At 40.2% G+C, this 12,167-nt stretch overlaps 1 long non-coding RNA gene across 1 annotated transcript; it reads right to left on the reverse strand.

Moving 5' to 3' along the window:
* Nucleotides 1-2,367: 2,367 nt before the first annotated feature.
* On the reverse strand, nucleotides 2,368-11,066 carry LOC139800223 (uncharacterized). The gene is made up of 4 exons (XR_011727657.1): nucleotides 10,735-11,066; nucleotides 9,778-9,882; nucleotides 3,187-3,251; nucleotides 2,368-3,011 (listed from the first exon to the last, which is right to left on the reverse strand). It is a non-coding gene; the product is annotated as an uncharacterized lncRNA (long non-coding RNA).
* Nucleotides 11,067-12,167: the final 1,101 nt, after the last annotated feature.

Genomic DNA, 12,167 nt, shown 5'->3' on the forward strand with positions numbered 1-12,167 from the left:
CATTCTTCAATGGCACCAGGCATCTTGGCTGCAAATAGACTGGTTAAATAAGAAACGTGGTCTGAGGTTTTTAATCTTTTAGAATCAAAGTGGCTGAGAAAAAAGAGTAGAAGGCAAGGGAATGGACAGTAAACAGGGAAAAGTTATGGGGTAAGGTCAACATTCTGTATTTTTCCACTGTTCAATTACATATATAAAAATATTTTGGGGTTTTTTTCCTACTTAATTTTTGTAAGGAAAAGAACAGTGGCTTGATGTTTTCTACATTCATAGATAATATCTGCTTTGTTTCCCTCTAAATTATTTTAAATATATTTTAATTTAATTTAATTTAATTTGATAGAAAGATGTGTAGGGTATTTATTGGGTGGTATGTGGACAGATCTGAAAAAATACAATTTTTATGAAGACATAACTCAAACAATATTCCCAAAAAGAAACACAAAAGAAAAATAGATTTTTTTTCAATGCATAATTTCATGTGCTGACTGTAATGATTTTAGGCACTGTAAATGCAAGGACAAAGAAATAAAGTATCCAGAAGCTGGCATTGTGACTTTGAAGCATTTTCCAAACAAGAACTTGGTTACAGAGTGGCACAAGGTCTCCCAAGGCTCTGGTGTTATAGTTTTACCTAAGATGCTGAGCTTCACCAGTACTTTTGACTGAGGTGATCAGTGATATTGACAGAAATGTTTGATAATAGGCATTAATTGTAGTGTTAGCTACTTTGAAGAGCAGAAGCCTCTACCCATGATAAGGGTAAGGGAATGCAGAACTGCAAGCTCCTTTGCTGCTCCACACAGTAACTTAATTACTTCTTTATAACAGCAATTTAAGGAATAGAGCTGTATCCATTGCCACAAGAGCCACATGACTGGCATAAGAGAAGTAATTTGGAAAAAACCCCTCAACCAAGATGAAAGGATGCTCTTTGCACAACAACAAGCAGATGTGGGCTAATCCCTGCTCTCAGTTCCTTCATTTTTGGGCAGTATTCTCCAGCTTCTTGGAATGGAGCTGACCAGAGAATATTTTATTTCCTGGGTATCTTGGAAGAAAATAAAGGCAATCTTAGAAGTATCCATTTCCTCTGGATTAATTCCTGGAGTCTGGTAGAGTCCTGTCAGCCAGTCCCAGACTGGAATTGCCATTTAATTTTAGCTTTAGGAAATTCCAGAATTGTAGAAACCCAAGTCTTTGATTGGATGTTCAGGAGGGAAGCCAAACTAGCAGGCAAACTTTCTTGGTACCAGTTTGGATACAAAACAGCCCACTGAAGATGATTCAGGTTTTGTTTGTGCTACTGAAACATCTAGGAAATTAAAGCAAATCCCCACTGCTCACAAACTCCAAACTCTCATCTCTGAACAGGAATGACAAACCAGAGCAGGGAAAAAGAACTGGTAAAAGCACCTTCAATGTCAGCCTGCTAATGAGTAACTACCAAAAAGTCATTATAAAATCCAAGCACCTTTTACCTCAGGAGAGAGAGACTGTAGCACTTCCAGCAACAGAAAGATGTCCTTGGGGTTGAATAAAAGCCCCAAGTCACCAAAGGCTATGGGCATACCCCTCTCTCCAAAGATGTCTAAAAAGGTTTGGATGTGGAGTTACTGTTGAGGTTAAAATCACTTTTCTCAGTGCTTATCAAAGTGGGTTTTTAAATATATTTCCACATGTACACATTAAATTATACATTTTACTTCATATATGTGTATTCATACATTTATGCATACATGCACATTACATTAATTTCTATAGATAAGACCTGTGTGCATGTGGATGTCATCAGCATGGCTTTCTTCACAAACATTATCCCTATGAAGATGGTGACAGATAATATATAAAAATAAAAAGAAATAAATCAAGTAAACTAATTAGAAGGAAAAACCCAAAGAGGACAAATACTGACCAGAGTTATATTTGTGCGAGTGCTAAATTAGTCCCTGTATTTCTGAACTGAAGCAGAAGGAAAACTAATCATAACAAACACCTATAAAATGTCTGATTTGGAATGAATTTAATTTCAGTATCAGGAAAATAAATGTTTAAATTGGCAGAATTTATAGAAATTTGTCAGCACTGCAAAAAGAAATAGATAAGTAAATATATCACAAGCAATCCCATACCGTATCATTTAATGGATACCCATATTCCAGATGCTGCTGTAAATTCTGATGCTCAGTGTCTATGCTTAATATTTAGGCTACCTACTGTGCACACAGCACATATTAAACTAAGGAATAAAAAAAAAAAAATTAAAAAAAATTGTAGAGCCATACAGGAAAGTAACCTTGAACTCAATGGATGTATAGTCCCCACTTGAAAGGCCCTTACACTCAGTGACAAAAAACTGCTGCCTTAAAGGAGTTGTTAGGGGACATTCAGAGTTAAAGTACTTTTAGATATGTAGTCCTACAGTGTACTGTAGTCTTTGTTTTTGCACCTTTTCTGTCTCACTTCTAAATTGAATGGTTCTTTGTAGCATATCTTGGCCCCTTATAGCTGTTGGATGCTGGAATGTCCCATATTTACATCCTGTGTCCTACATGTGTCTAAACTCATGATCAATGTTTCATAAATAAATAGCTGTGATTGGAACAGGGGAAAATTTCTAAATTTAGGCTTCTAAACCCGAATGTTGGCACCCAAGTGACTGGCCAGGTTTCCAAAAGCCAAGCCCCTGGAAATTTCCAGTAATCACAGTTGCCATACCAACGGCTGTCAGCACTCTTGCAAAAGCAGGTCATGCATTTAGGTGCCAAGATGTAGCAAGAGGGTTCTAATTTCAAGCTGCTATTTTATTTTATTTTATTTTATTTTATTTTATTTTATTTTATTTTATTTTATTTTATTATTTTATTTTTTATTTTATTTTATTTTATTTTTTCAGAAGCTCTGGCCAAGAGCACTAGTGATAATTGAGAACAGTGTCACCTTTGCTGCCAGTCTCCAGCTTCTCCAACCAGTGTCACCAGACTGCTGTGGTGTTGCAGAAGGGAAGATGTCTGGGGAGGCAAAACACAAGGTGTTAAGATTAACAGCCAAGAAAGTGCAGGGCTCAGGGTAGGTTAATTTCCCCTGTCTAGTGCAAATCCCTGGATGAGGGGGGGATATATGTGGTTTATTGAAGCACTTAGTACAGTGCAGCTGCCATTCAAGTGGCCTGGTGCTCACCCTCACCTTTGTCCAGTGCTGGCCACTTCTCTCTTGCAGTCCTTCCATCTTGCTGGGTGTCAGGCAAGGCTCTTATAGGATGATAGAATAGTTCTGATTGGAAAAGACCTTTCAGATCAAGTCCAACCACTGCCCAAGCACTGTCAGATCCACAACCAAACCCTGTTCATAAACACCATGTCTATGCATCTTTTAAATACCTCCAGGGATACTGACTCAGTCACTTCCCTCAGCAGCCTGTCCCAACATTTGGCAACCCTTCCAATGGAGAAATTTCTCCTAATATCTAATCGAAGCCTCCCCTAGCACAACCTGGGGCCTTTTCCTTTTGTCCTAACACTTGTTACTTGGGAGAAGTGACCAACAACCACCTCACTACAATCCCCTTTCAGGTTATTGTAGAGAGTGATAAGGTCTCCCCTGACCCTCCTTTTCTCCAGGCTAAACATCAGCTCTTCCCCATAAGACATCCTCCTGACCCTTTGCCAGCTTCTTTGTCTTTCTTTGGACACAGACCATCACCTCGATGTCTTTCATCTGGTGAGGGACCCAAAGACTTATGAAGACAAGAACAAGTGTGTCCCCAGGTAGCTCCATCAACTCCTGGGGGCTTTGAGCACAACCCCTCTGCTGCCTCTACCTCTACATAACCTCCCCCGACCTCAGGCAAGTCACTTAACTTCTCCTTCTTGAGGCAGAATAAAGATAATGCCATTCCTTCTCCCCAGATTTTGTCTGCTGCCTTCAGCTCAGGTGTAAGCTCCTAAGGGCAAGGTTTGTCTTCTCTTCTTAGTGTGTTCAATGCCTATCAAAGCAGAGCCTTGATCTCAGCTGGGGCCTCAAGGCATGACTGCAGTACTGTTATTATCGTTAATAATAATAATAATAATAATGAATGCAATCAGATCAAAGAAACTGACTGTATGAGTCATTTTTGGGGCAAAGTTAGTCATTCTAAAGACCAATAGGTATAAGTAAACTTCAGCCACTGCCAAGGTTTCTCCTTTTTCCCAGCATTTAAAAATTCACCCTTGGGAGGATGGGTGAGCAATAGGATCTGAAAGGTCTCAGCCCTGCCAGTGTTTCCATGTTGAGAGGCACTTGTGCTCACACGTTGACAGCTGCAAGGTTAATGGTGCAACTTTGCTTTGTAGAATTCAGCTACATAAATACCCCGTGTGGGTTTTCTGGATCATGGGTGAAACTTCTTTCTCTATCAAGTCTTCTCTGAGCTGAATTAAATATCTGTCACTGGCATCAGTCACAAGAGGGCTCTATGGATACCAGAGAATAGCACTCATTGCCAAAATTATATTTCTCCTGGTAATTTTTGAGTTTTGTAGCTGCTTGGTGTTTTTTCCTGATTTTGCATCTGTTGAATGAATCACAGCGAAACTGTCTTGAAAAAGAAAAATGAAATCACAAGAATGAATTACTTATAACAGGCATTAAAATGAGACTTTTCACCTGGAAGAGAAGGCCTGCAGCAAAACAATAGGATTGCACAGGTGCAAAATGAGACACAAGAGGGAGCTCACATAATAAATAAGAGTGATAAATAAATAGCATTTTGAAAACAGTTGAAACACATGGAGAAAAGGAAAATAGTAAATGCTGCAATCTCTATTTGCTGTTGCTGTTCTCTTTATCTGGGATGTTATTGTTGCAGGTGGCAGGAACATGCTCACAGAAAGGGATCTCAGAGCACCAGACTTTGCCCACAGAACCCCATAGCAGTGCCTGGCCACCAGAGCTTCTTGTCTGGGCTTCTATAGAAGAGGGGGACCAAGCCATGAGGCTGGAGGGAGATGCTGTTCTGCCAGATAGAAAGTGCCCTGAGTATAGAGCTCTTCCAGGAATTATTGTAAAATTTTCAATTCATTTTATCATTTAAAAATGTGCATTTATGTTCCTAGAGAATGGTGGTTTGTATCTGAGACAAGCAATTCATCCAGAGGACTCCAAACTGAGCCTGCAAACCAACATTTTGTATGTGGAATCAGCAGGAGTTGCATTTCAATGACTTTTAGTTTACTCCAGCAAGCAGATTTCTCATTTCTCAGAACTTAGAGAAGCTGTGCTCTTTTGACAAACTCATCTTCATATTTTAAGTGTTAATCTGATCAGTCAAAACATTTCAGTTCCTAAAGTTCTTGTGAAAATAAGGAAATATCTGTCAGTAACTACAGTGACCTTGATCTGTTGGCAGAAATCCACCCTCCCTGCAGTTGAACACATGTTTCCACAGTGCTGGACCCTGGACCTTCCATCTTTCTGAGGCTGTAACTCATGTCCCAGTACACATTCATCTCAGTACCTCCCCAGTAAGCTAACAAAAAAAAGAAGAGCTGGAAGGCTGACCTTTAATGCAAGGTTTCCATGTTGTAATAGCTCTGGGCATGCATCACAATTACCACCTGAAAGGTTAAATAGTGATCAGTGAAGGGCCCAGTAGTTTGAGGGGCACAAAGGTCCAGGAGATGGGCATTACCTTCTGATACCCATCAGCCCTGAGCAAGCAGTGAATGGAGTTGTCACTGGGGCTGGACAGGCCCTAGGCCACATAGGTGGCCATCATAAATATTTCAGACATCTCCTTCCAGAAGTTCCAGGTGCATAGATGAGTGTTTCTGTAGAGTTTGTCAGCAAAGATCCATAATTAATATAATGCAAGGAGTGGAATTTTTTTCATGCTCCAGGTCCTCTCTGGTCTTCGGCATCAATACAGTAGCCACAAGCCTCAGAAAGCCTCTGTTTGCCCTTCAGCCAAAGCCAATTCTTATGCAGTGATCTATGAGTCCCTGGTATGAATGTGTCCAACCACATCAGGAATGGCTCAGAGTTTCTTTCTTCTTCTCCTCTAGTGCAAATGGGCTTTTCCAATCAATAGTGCCAGTCATGGGGAATTCAGCAATGTGCTCAATTCCTGACAGATGTTTGTCAAGGGGCCCATTGAGTAGTTCAAGACCAACTGGTGCTACATATGAGATTGCATTTGCCACATGACCTTAGGCTGTTGTTGCCTTTACAGTGGGGTATCCCTGTAAACCCATCCATGTATTGCATCAGGAGCAACATAGACCAGGGACAACAAAAAGTGGACATGAGACTTTAAACCCTTTTATTTATCTTGCTGGAAGGGACGTGGTCATCATGAGCATCCTACAGCTACACAGACCTGGCGTGTACACTACAGAAAGGTATAAAAATTTCAGCAATTGAAATAATCAGTTTGTGCAAATGGTTCTAAACCTTGAGGTCCTTCCTCATTATAAGACTCTGTAGTACAATGTTCAGTCTGTAAAGCTGCTGCAGTGCTGGGTATCCTGGACCTCAACACTGGGAATGACTTTTTCCACTCTTTCTAGTGAAACTGATGAATTCTTCAGCAGAGAGGCTATTTTTCAGCCAGATTCCACAGCTGTGGAATTGCAGAAAGCCAGGCCCTGGATCCTGGGCTGGCAGGGACCATTCTCCCACTGTGCTTGATGCATTTGATCTCTGGAGAGGAAGGAGAACATCCCCTGCATGGCACCCTGGCCAGCTGGCTTGGGAGAAGCAATGCTGGCTTTGACTTTGCAAGCAGGTGCTTGCTCCCCCTCCCCATCAGATGAGGAGAGTGAAAGAACAGCTGTAAATGGAACAAGGTTTAAAAAAATTTGACAAACAAGATTTTAAAAAACAAAACAAAATGAAAAAAAACCAACAAAACCAACCAAACACCACATTTGCCTGCCTCACGTTGGAAACCTGTCATGTTTTTAATCTAAATTAAAGTTGTGCTGGTATTCTGTAGTAAAACAATTACCTACTACTTGATCCACACATTTTTTGAGAAGTGAGAATGACCCATATGTCTTCCATAAAAACATAGTGATACAGTTCAGCCTGTTCTTTATGCTTTCTGGTAAATCATATATTTTGCAGGCCACAGTTAAAGCAAATAATATTTTTGTTTGCCAGAAAGTATTTACAGTACTGTATTATCCTTCATCTCTACCAGTTTCCATTTGTTATCATTGACACAGGGTAAAATAGTTTTAATTATCTCCAGGCTCAAGTACAAGGATTTTTTTTTTTTTTAATTCAGTTGGGTCTATTTAATTTCCAGTATCTAAGCTACCATAATGAAAATGTTACTCAAGGTTTCTTCTTCAACTCCCCCCTTTAGATCATAATAAAGACAGCTCACTTGAGCAAATAGTTCCTTTGAAATGTTAATCCTCCTCAGATGTGTTTTTTGTTAGATCAGCTGCACTGTTAAAATACTTTCTATTTTCCCATTAGTCTGAATGCAGAATAACACTTATTAGCCATATGGACACAAAGTAGCTCGTTGATGAAGACAACTGAATTAAAGCCTCATGTTCAACAATGAATTAACTGTGATATAGGGTGCAATAACCACAGTTACATAAAACTGGGTCGTTTATCCCCCTCTTATCCCACACAATCTCTCCTTAAATGCAGAAAAAAATATAAATTCCAGACACTGCCCCCAGTGCAATGTAAAATCCATACACAAGAACAGCAAGTGAATGTAAAAACCTCCAGCAAAGGGGCTCACTGAAACTTTATTTTTGAATGGATGGTTTTATATTCATCTTTATTTGGCACTGATGGGTTGAATTCCCATCTAGCCAAACCTTTCCTTCAGTACTGCTTGTGGAAGTGTATCTTCAGTGCAGAGCTGGCTCTGGGACTGCTCTCTGGCTGGAGAACCTTGTTTGGCTCAGGTGTGATCAGCCCCAGCATGAGATCTCAGCCTTGGTGCTGCTCCTCCCCTCCTTCCCTGCCCACGTACCCATCCCAACAGGCTGCTGCACTTCAATAAAGCAAGCAGCTCTGTGATTGCTTTTTAATGAATTGTGGGGGAATGTGTATGGTTTCCCTGGGGTGTGGAAAGAATTTGAGGTGGGTCATCAGCATTCAAATATTAAATTACTTGTGCAGGTTGTGTAAGGTTAGCAGCCAGGGAAGTGGAGCTGGGACTCTAAACCCAAATCCCCATGTAAATCAGTTAACACAGGAGAAAAGCTCTGCTAGATTCAGGGGAGAAAAATGTGTCTGGGTGGACCTTGAGAATAACACCAGGTAAGAAACTCAGTTCATGTGCAGTGAAAACAGATTGAAGTTTCAGTAGACTTCAGTAAATGGGACTGGATAGACTTCAGTGTAGTGGGAAGTGTCCTTGCCCATGTCAGGGAGGTTGGAACTAGATCATTAAGGTCCTTTCCGACCCAAACCCTTCTGTGGTTCTATGATTAACTATAGTTCTGTTTTGAAACTGCCTGTAATTTCAAAGCAGGAGACATCTGAGTGCTTGTTGCTTTTTGAGTCCTAGCCTATTCTTCGAGGAGAGCTCAGCCTCTCTGAAAATCCATCCCTCTTTATTGTTCCTGGGATTAAACACCTTGTGCAAGTTTGAACATGGACGTACAACAATTGAGCAGTGAGAGCTGGGGTGCATGAAGCATCAGGAAGCTGGTGTTATTTACTTACCCAGAACAAAAGCTGAGTTGCAGCCCTTTTTATTCAGCCAGCATTTCCCTTGCTGGCATGGATGGGTTCATCCCTGTGCTCACACCCTCAGCTGCTGCACCCCTACCTGCTCCCTCTGCTGCCTCTGGCAATGGATGATGCCTCTAAGAGCAATCCAACAGATTTGCAGATTTCAGCAATTGACAGAGGGCAAATTTGCAAATGTGTGCTGGGCTAACATGATTAGGCCTGCAAACATGCAAATCCTCTGAATGAATTTTGGGTTTATGCAACTGACGTAAATAAAAAGGATCCTGTTTATGTGCTGCCTAAACAGCCGCTGTAGAACTGGGCTGCCAGAGATTATTTCATTCACCTCTTTAGTGAAACAGCAAGAACCACAGTGCAGCTCCCCCCAGGGTGTAATTTTCATGATAATCAAAACAGAGACACGCTACACAATAGTTTACAACCAGAACTGAAGGCAGATATCTAATTCCAGAAAAGAAGGAAAGTTTTCATGTGTCCAGAATATACTGGATGCTCACCAGGCCCTTGTAGATCTGTGGTTTTTATCACAGGAATTTGGGGGGGTAGTAAATGATCCTTTTCAAATAGACTTGCTAGATGGTTCTTCCAACACTGACTGAGACTGACTTGTGCACTCACACTGTTTGTTTGACTGCTGCATCCTCTCAGAGAATTTTCCATCTGTATGCCAGCCTGCCTCTGCTTTGGGAGGACAGAGTCCTGAGCAGAGTGACCCTTAGATAAACTTTTCACTGAGAGCAGCCCACAGGTTACTTTCTTTTGCAGCTGGTTGTAGTGGAAAACCACCAGAGCTTCATTCAAAAAAAAAAACAAACACCTCACACGGAGATCAATCGGGTTACTCTGGTTAATCCTGACTCTCTCACTTGGCAGTGGATTATAACCTTCCTCATAAGGTAATTTTTAATTCCTCCTGGAGAAAGTAAGGTGCATTTCAGCCACACTTTTGTCATTCACAACAGCAAGGAGGGAACAATCTGCTTGGGTTTTCTGCTGGAAGATTGAAATGTTGTATTGAGGGTATATTAAGTGACCACTGATAACATGGAATTGTGATTATCTTACCTGGGGAAAGACAGTGAGGAAGGGATGATCTTCCTGTAGGGATGAAGCCCACAGGAGTTCTACTCTTGAAGCCCTTGCTTAGAAGTCAGAGTATGCAAATAAATCCTTGGGCCAGGGAACAGGGACATGGAATCATAGAATGGTTTAGGTTGGAAGGGGCCTTAAAGATCATTTAGTTCCAATGTAGCTAAATACCCACCATTTCCCAGAGACAGTTGTGATAATTTGAGACAAATTTACATGGGAGAAAAACTTTTATTTGAAAAACACCGTTTCAATGAAATTAGGAGAGATTTAAACACCAAGATTTTCCAACAAATCCTGAAATCTCTGATATTCTTATGGTTTACTTCTTCCATACTACTTATTTTTGGTTTTTTCCCCCATATTTTTTTTTTCAGTAGTAAGATGAGAAGAGAGGAGGAAAGGCTGGGATAGGGCTGAGAAAAATTGTATTTAGAATTTTCAGCTAAAAAATGTACAAGAGGCCAGCTGGCTTATTTTAAAACTATTTCTTCTTCCCCATGTTGCTGCTGTGAAGCTCAGGAAGAAGCTACAGGCTCATTGCTAGACACAGAGAAACACAGGTGAGACTGGAAGGGCTCTCAGGAGAATTTCTCCAACCTCCCCTGGTCAGAGTAGTCAGCTAGAGCAGGTTACTCAAGGCTATGTTAAAGAAGTCCTTCTGCTTCTTTTGCAAATCCAAGTTCTCTGGCTGTTTATTCTTTCTTTCTTTAGTGGATTCTGCTGAGGATGATCCACTCACCTTTAGTGATGGGTCTAAAATTGGTGAGGGATGCACACAGCAGCCTTTTTTGTCCTGTTTCACAATCCATATTCTTTCCAGCATTATACAGAGAATAATCTCTAATAATCTCTAATACTCTCCAGAAAAGAGTCACTTGTTGGGAAGCAAACATTAAAACAGATGAAAGAGAGAGAATTAAAACTACTCACTGTATGATGAGAAGCAAGTTACCCATCACCAGTGCTTTCCCTACAGTAACATCAGGAAATTCACAGGTTAAATAGGCAGGATGCACTCCCAGCTGTTTGTAACAGTCCATTAAGTAATTTTAGAAGGCAGTTTAGTCTAGGACAGGCATTTTGGTGCCCAACACCCAGTGTACTTTAGAAAGTGTCACTCAGTGTAATTTGTGCTGTCCCAAAGCCAGCACCAGTGTCAGTGGCCTTGACACCAGGCAGTGAACCAGGTGCTTGCAGCTCAGCCACTGGGCTGGGACACAGATTTTTAGTGAAATTCTCAGCCAGCAACTTCATTTAACTTCCCAAATATCTGAAGTGCAACTGTCCATGTAGTGCCTGGCTCAGAAAGTGTCATTTTTTCCCCTGTAATTACCACAATATACAGAAAATCATGACACAGAATCATGGTGTAAAGGAGACTGAGTTGTCACAACTTCAGCTAATTTGTTTGTAGTTACATTACTTTGTCATGGCCCACAGTTGCAAAATTGTGGTATAACTAACGCAGACTACATTTCAATGTGGTTTTTTTCTTTCTTTTTGAGTCTTCAGAGCAAAATACTATTTTTAAATGTCTCAAAATGATCATTAGATTTTAGCACATTTTCTCTCCCAGAAGATTTCAGCCATTTCCAAAACCAAACCTTCAGTCCTCAGCTATTTTAACTGTGCTGCTCTTTTGTTAGTTCCAATGGGATACTTTAAACTTTCCCTTATTTATATTTTAATGTACTTTCTAGGCATACTGGTCATTCTTTCAAAGGAGCATAAAGTAGTTATTGTTTATACATACATGCTGGGTAACAGCAAATGTTTCTGGAGTACTGGGCTTTCTGTAATGACATTAAATGAAGAAAAAAAAAGGAGATGAAGTAATACTGATCTCTATGACAGCCTCTGTCTGCAGGACAAGGATTTGATTCAGAATTAAGCCACATTAGTGTTAAAGAAGCCATTGCTCACTTGCAAATTTTCCCTCATTTCATTGCTCGGTGCAATAAGCTGGTACATTTATCCACAAACATTTGATGACTGATGCTTTATTTTGCCTTTGAATGTTTCTTTAATGAAATCTGGATGCTTAAAAATATCCAGTAACATAGTTAACCATTTTGCTTTCCCTTTAACAGAGCAGTTATTCTGTTGCCATTTTTCATTGACATAGCTTTGATATGCGACCCCTTTAAAAAGAAAAAGAAATGAAAAAATAAAAAAATCAGGTACCAATACAGATACAAATAATTTGTAGGTTTTTACTGAATGTAAATAGATGTGTGTCTTTATGTAACTTTTTTGTCCTTTGTTAGCAGGCGTAGACTTACTGATGTTTTGCATTAGCTATGGAAAACTTCCCTTGAGCTTTATCAAACTGTCTTGTTCTGAGAATGCATAAAACATCTTTC

Source organism: Heliangelus exortis, chromosome 10 (assembly GCF_036169615.1).
Source record: "Heliangelus exortis chromosome 10, bHelExo1.hap1, whole genome shotgun sequence".
Lineage (NCBI taxonomy): Eukaryota > Metazoa > Chordata > Aves > Apodiformes > Trochilidae > Heliangelus > Heliangelus exortis.